Source organism: Hordeum vulgare, chromosome 7H (assembly GCF_904849725.1).
Source record: "Hordeum vulgare subsp. vulgare chromosome 7H, MorexV3_pseudomolecules_assembly, whole genome shotgun sequence".
NCBI lineage: Eukaryota > Viridiplantae > Streptophyta > Magnoliopsida > Poales > Poaceae > Hordeum > Hordeum vulgare.
Window position 1 is genome coordinate 551,040,782 of NC_058524.1, and position 7,202 is coordinate 551,047,983.

Below are 7,202 nucleotides of genomic sequence, written 5' to 3' on the forward strand. Positions count from 1 at the left end.
TGTTCTCAGGACCCTGGATGTGGACATCTCCAGCGGCTCAGAGGACGACATCACTCCGGAGGCCACTTGGATGCAGGCTCAGGGGTACAAGTGGTCTGGCGATGAGGCAGCAGAGGAGGAGCAGACCGACCAGGAGGGGACAGACGAGTCTGGTGATCCTGAAGACGAGGAGTAGTTACCTGTGGCATTAGGTGTGCCCCTTTTTGGTGTCTTGTGACAAAGGGGGAGAGAGTCTAGGATTTGCTTTCATTCGAACTTTGCATTGCTTTGCTTTATCTCGTATGGTTTGCTTTGAACTTGGTTTGATTCGTTTGCTATCTTGTGTGAGACATGATCTTTCTTATGTGAGATTAGATTTATTTCCATCATATGCTGTGAGTCATATGTCATATATCTCTATCTTTTTACTCTCATATTATTATCCATGCAAATCCGGTATTGTCATCAATCCACCAAAAAGGGGGAGATTGTTGAGGCATAATTTATGCCTAAGTAATTTTGGTGATTGATGACAGTACCGTACAGGACTAATCGTGTGTGTCAAGGTTTCAGGCAACACTCGTCAACGGCACAAGACGACACGTCTCCTCTCTTCTGAAACGGAAGCACGGCGCTCTCTACGATTCTCTTTATTTGAGTCATAGGAAAGCCGTACTATTAAGAGGGGATCCGTAGTGGAAAGGTTTGGGTGGAATCTATCTTTACACACGCACACTTCACATTCTCCCCTCCCTTGTTTGGAGCGGCCCGCGCCTTGTGCATCTTGTGTTTTTCTGCAAAATGGTCGCCAGCGGTAGTACCGCTGGACTGTCAGCTGGCCAGCGGTAGTACCGCCCCTGGTCAGCGGTAGTACCGCTCCAGGTGTTTTGTTCCACCTACCTAGCGGTAGTTTGTGGACGGACCCTTTTGCGAAGACTTTCCCGGCGGTAGTAGTGCTCGTGCACTACCAAGGGGCCGGCGGTAGTACCGCTGGTGGCAGCGGCAGTACCGCTGGAGGCTCAGCGGTAGTACCGCTGGTGTCAGTGGTAGTACCACTGGAGGCCCAGCGGTAGTACCGCTGCAGCCAGCGGTAGTACCGCCTGGCAGCGGTAGTACTGCTCAGGCTCAGCGGTAGTACCGCTGGTTCTCGGGCAGAGAGTGGGAAAACGGTCTGTTTTTCCCCCCACTATATAAAGGGTTCTTCTAGCTGAGGAACCCTATCTCTTACCTCTCAAAGCTCCATTGTTGCTCCACAAGCTTAAAAGTGCCCGATCTCTCTCCCTAGCCAATCAAACTTGTTGATTCTTTAGGGATTAGTTGAGGAGGCCTAGATCCACACTTCCACCAAGAGAAAAGTTGATTCCCCCACCTATCCCTTGTGGATCTTGTTACTCTTGGGTGTTTGAGCATCCTAGACGGTTGAGGTCACCTCGAAGCCATATTCCATTGTGGTGAAGCTTCGTGGTCTTGTTGGGAGCCTCCAAACTTTGTGTGGAGTTGCCCCAACCTTGTTTGTAAAGGTTCGGTCGCCGCCTTCAAGGTCACCTATAGTGGAATCACGGTACCTTGCATCGTGCGAGGACGTGAGGAGAATACGGTGGCCTTAGTGGCTTTTTGGGGAGCATTGTGCCTCCACACCGCTCCAACGGAGACGTACTTCCTGTTAAAGGGAAGGAACTTCGGTAACACATCTTCGTCTCCATCGGTTCCACTTGTGGTTATCTCTAACCTTTACTTTGTATTTGCTCTTACTTGTGACTATATCTTACTTGTCTTAATAAGTCTTGTTGGTAGCTTCTATTGGGGTCACCTCTTTGTCATATTATTTGTGAACCCGTATAGTGTTTACCTTAACTTGTTAAGATTAATTAAAAAGTGGTCGTTGTCTATTCACCCCCCCCCTCTAGCCAACCATATCGATCCTTTCAAATGTGACTTAGTGTAAGTTGCGGGATCTTGTATTACGGAATGAGTAAAGAGACTTGCCGGTAAACGAGATTGAAATAGGTATTGGGATACTGACGATCGAATCTCGGGCAAGTAACATACCGAAGGACAAAGGGAATGACATACGGGATTATATGAATCCTTGGCACTGAGGTTCAAACGATAAGTTCTTCGTAGAATATGTAGGATCCAATATGGGCATCCAGGTCCCGCTGTTGGATATTGACCGAGGAGTCTCTCGGGTCATGTCTACATAGTTCTCGAACCCGCTGGGTCCGCACATTTAAGGTTCGACGTTGTTTTATGCGTATTTGAGTTATATGGTTGGTTACCGAATGTTGTTCGGAGTCCTGGATGAGATCACGGATGTCACGAGGGTTTCCGGAATGGTCCGGAAACGAAGATTGATATATAGGATGACCTCATTTGATTACCGGAAGGTTTTCGGAGTTACCGGGAATGTACCGGGAATGACGAATGGGTTCCGGGAGTTCACCGGGAGGGGGCAACCCACCCCGGGGAAGCCCATAGGCCTTGAGGGTGGCGCACCAGCCCTTAGTGGGATGGTGGGACAGCCCAAAAGGGCCCTATGCGCATTGGAATAAAAATTAAAGAGAAAGAAAAAAAGGAGGAGGTGGGAAGGGAAGGAAGGACTCCCACCCACCAAACCAAGTCCAACTCGGTTTGGGGGGGGGGAGACCTTCCCCCCTTGGCTCGGCCGACCCCCTTGGGGCTCCTTGAGCCCCAAGGCAAGGCCCCCTCTCCCACCTATATATACGGAGGTTTTAGGGCTGATTTGAGACGACTTTTCCACGGCAGCCCGACCACATACCTCCCCGGTTTTTCCTCTAGATCGCGTTTCTGCGGAGCTCGGGCGGAGCCCTGCTGAGACGAGATCATCACCAACCTCCGGAGCGCCGTCACGCTGCTGGAGAACTCTTCTACCTCTCCGTCTCTCTTGCTGGATCAAGAAGGCCGAGATCATCGTCGAGTTGTACGTGTGTTGAACGCGGAGGTGCCGTCCGTTCTGTACTAGATCGTGGGACTGATCGCGGGATTGTTCGCGGGGCGGATCGAGGGACGTGAGGACGTTCCACTACATCAACCGCGTTCACTAACGCTTCTGCTGTACGGTCTACAAGGGTACGTAGATCACTCATCCCCTCTCGTAGATGGACATCACCATGATAGGTCTTCGTGCGCGTAGGAAAATTTTTGTTTCCCATGCGACGTTCCCCAACACTGATACCTTGAGTTATCCCTTTCACTTGAGCTTGATGTTGTTGCTCCTTCTTGGCTCAATGTTGAAAGCAAGACATGATGAAGTCTTCAAGTAGCTCTCCCATACACAATGTGGAAAGCCTAGCTTATATATTTATCTTCATTTGCCCACCATGTGAACATCCACAAGGATCAAGCATGTAGTGCTCAGGAATGCTTATCTTGATCTTGTCCTTGTTAGCACATGAGCTTGTCCTTATCAACACATGATCATTCACAATAGCTTAAAAAGGGTTAGTGATTAATTATCTATATGTGTGTTGTCAGCAACACCAAAACACGATTAAGGGCATGACTGCACTTTCAATCTCCCCCTTTTTGGTAGTTGATGACAACATACATATAGCTCTCAACAATAGTAATAGACATGTGTGGCTTAGGAGAGTTTTGTTACGATGCTTATGAAGCTCCCCCTTATTATATGCATAGTAAAATAGGTAAGTGCGAGAGCTCCCCCTTAATGTGTGCATTGAAGATAATAGCATGATATAACACCATAATAGTTCAACAATACATAGAATATCATATGAATCAATAGGATAGCATAAAACTCATCATCATATGACACAACGATAATATCGTGATATCTCATCACCACATGATAGTTCGACAATACATCATCCATAGGTGATGGCATAGCACACCATCCATAAGTATCGTTACATGATGATACATCATTAAGTTCGACATAATACATCATACCATACATTGTGAGAGGAACTAAAATCGAAAACTAAGATAAGATAATGTTCTCCCCCTTTGGCATCAAGGACCAAAAAGGAGGGGAAACCGGCAATGCTATCACATACTCAAGGACCACCCTCATTAATATCATCATTAATCAGGCATCATCCTGAACATCATCATCCTCATCATCAGGCAAACCAATGCCACCAGCCTTGTCAAGAAAATCAGCCCACTCAGGACCAGATGGGAAGTCAAAGTCAGAAGGAGGAGCAGCAGGAAGGGCCTCATCATCACTCACATCAAGAGCGCCCGAGTCTCTCAGACGAGCCTTGAGGGCATTCTTGGAGGAGACTAGGCGAGAAACCACATCATGGGTTTGACCACACTGGAAAGAGACGACCTTCATCATAGCAGAATGTGCCTTGCCAATGAATTTGGCAAAGCGACCGAGAGGAGCGGAGCTAGATGAGGGGGTTGCTGACCGAGCAGCAGTGCGGCGAGTGGATGTGGTGGATGGGATTTTCTTGGGAGCATAGTTATCCGCCATGTGAGCGGGAATGACCCACATGCGATGTGTGTGAGTGACAGCAACAGAGAAATCAGCAACATGATTAATTAGAGCCTGGATGAAGGGGGCATGAGGAAAAGCTCGCTTGTATTGAAAACTAGCAAGCCGAATCTCATGCCAGAGAAAGTGAGGCACATTAATTTTGCTTTTAGGGTGCTCGTACAAGTGTGACATGATGTCAATGCAGTAGCCACTTCAAGAGCCCTTATCACCCATCTTGGGATAGATGGTACGAATAAGACACTGAAAGATGATAAAGTATGGTGAACGCCAGATGGATACCTGGTTAAGATCCTTCATGGGTTCATCCGCATCAAGCTCATGGAGTGGTTTGAGGAGATACCCACACGCCTCAATGTACTTAGGTGCATGGTTAGGATCATTCCTATGTATTTTGAAGCCGGAGTTGGGGAAACCAAGTGCAGCAACAAACGTATCATAAGAAGCTGTGAAGCGAACGTCAGAGGTGATCCAGCTAACAGTGTGGTTTGGAGCAAAGAAGCATGTGGCATAGAACTGGTGAATGGCAGCAGCGTTAAAATCGCGATGAAAAGAAAATGGGGCAACAAGCCCCGATGCCTCAATAAGCTCGATGGCACCCGGGTATTTCGCCGGGTGCATGCGAATATGCTCAAGATCTATGAAGTGATGAACAGAGAGACCCTTAGGAACTATGACTGTAGTAAAAATGTCCGCCTGGACGTGTGTGCGGAAAAGTGAGTTCGTAGAGTCACGTACGACAGAGAATTGATCAATGTCGCGGCGGAAAGTGAGGTATGAAGACTTGGCAAGTGTGGTGAAGTTCGTGACTTCACGACCTAAGGTAGCAGGGGGTTCAAGTGAGATGAGACGAGCTTCACCTATGGGCTGAGCAGGAGGAGGTGGTGGCATATAGGACGCCCTGCGAGTCCCGGGCTTTGGCATGGACCTCCGATTGGCGGGCTGGTCAGCAAGGTCCTCGGCGGCAAGCTCATCCTCGAAGTCAGAGCCATCACCATCAGACGACGAGGGGAGCTGTGGAGACGGAGGATGCCGGACAGTCCGTTTGAAGGGACGACGTTTCCCTTCCGAGTCCGACCCCGTGCCAGTAGGGGCACGAGCGGATGAGCCAGCAACGTTCTTCCAGGCGGCGTGCTTAACCTTGGGCATGGTGCACAACAACCTACACGGATGGAAACCCCAAATGAGGAACGAACATGGTCAAACCTTACGAACGAACACGTGGACTTGGGAGAGAGGGAACCAAACGCGAGGAGAACGGAGGAGATACCTGTAGACGGATCCCACGGAGGAAGAAGAGAAGGATCCGTGGAGGAGATCAGGCAGATCTCGGGAGTGGCGGCGCGGGCGAGCGCTCCTGGAGCTGGCGGCGGCGGCTGCAGGGGAAAAAGGGGCGCGTGAGGGCTAGGGCAAAGCCCAGCCCCGCGCCCAGCTATTTATAGGCCCTGATGCGTCGGACATCCGACAGGCGTCAGACGTCCGGAGAGGATTTTGCCATCGAACGACCGACACTGGTCGGACGTCCGGAATGAGGTTAGCCGCCGGACGTCCGAGACACGTCGGACGACCGAGAGAGAGAGGAGGAGGCAGAAGCTGATTATGGAATTTTTGATGATGAGGTGATAGTAAGTATTCTCACATGTGCAGCAGCCAAAGGGAATTCTCAACTAACATATTTTGGACATGGTCTGATGAAGTCTTTTAATACAATTACTACGATAAATGTGGGTCCAAAATACGTCAAATGCATGAGTGCATAGAATCATGCACAAGTTATCCTCTTATAAGAGCAAGGCACATGACACAAGGGTCATGGCACAAATTTGTCTCATTCATATGACCATGAAGAGCTAAGAGAACACCAACACTAAGCATTTCATCAATGTGATTGACAAGGACATGCAGGAAATTACAAAGTGGAAAAAGTATTATGTTCATGCCATGATGCAACCTACACAGTGTTGACTCTAATATTGTACATGCATGAAGTAAATACTTGTTACCGGAAAAGCATTGGTATGACGTAGAAGTAGTCGAGTCTTGTCTTGACTCTAATTTCTTCGTGACTAGCACCATCTTTTTCTGAGAATAAGTCAAGATAGCAATGCTTCTCCAAAGTACCTAAACCACCAATTAAGCACAATATGGTCCCCAAACTTATTGGGTCCGAAGTAGTTAGTCCAACTACAATATATATATATATATATATAGGGTAAGATCACTCAATTATGTGCATATAGATATAAGTTTTACTTTCAAGCACACCCTAACCTTTTTAATGAATACGTCTAATTTACCATATACATATATTGGATCAAAGATACGATAGACACGGCATGTGCATCTACACATAGTAGATATGCCTACACAATCCTATCAAAATCCAAGGATATACAATTTGGACAAATGAACACATAATTTTCTATTACAGAACATTCATGTCATCCAAAATGGATCAGGGTGACAAATCAACACATGGTAGCACCCCAAGTTCAACACATGAACTGGTCAAGGCATCAAGCCATGTAAGGCATGCATTTTACACAACCTTACATCCATGTCTCACCCCAGTAGATTTATAAGTGTAGGTAATATGATTATAACTCCCACAACATTATGAAATAAGTAGTGCGAGCTCTACCGGGAGACACATGAATTTCTCGGCATGTTATGTAGGTCAACTGAAGATAGAGCCGAAATAAAATGACCATGAAAAACACTACCAAGCCAGAGATACCAT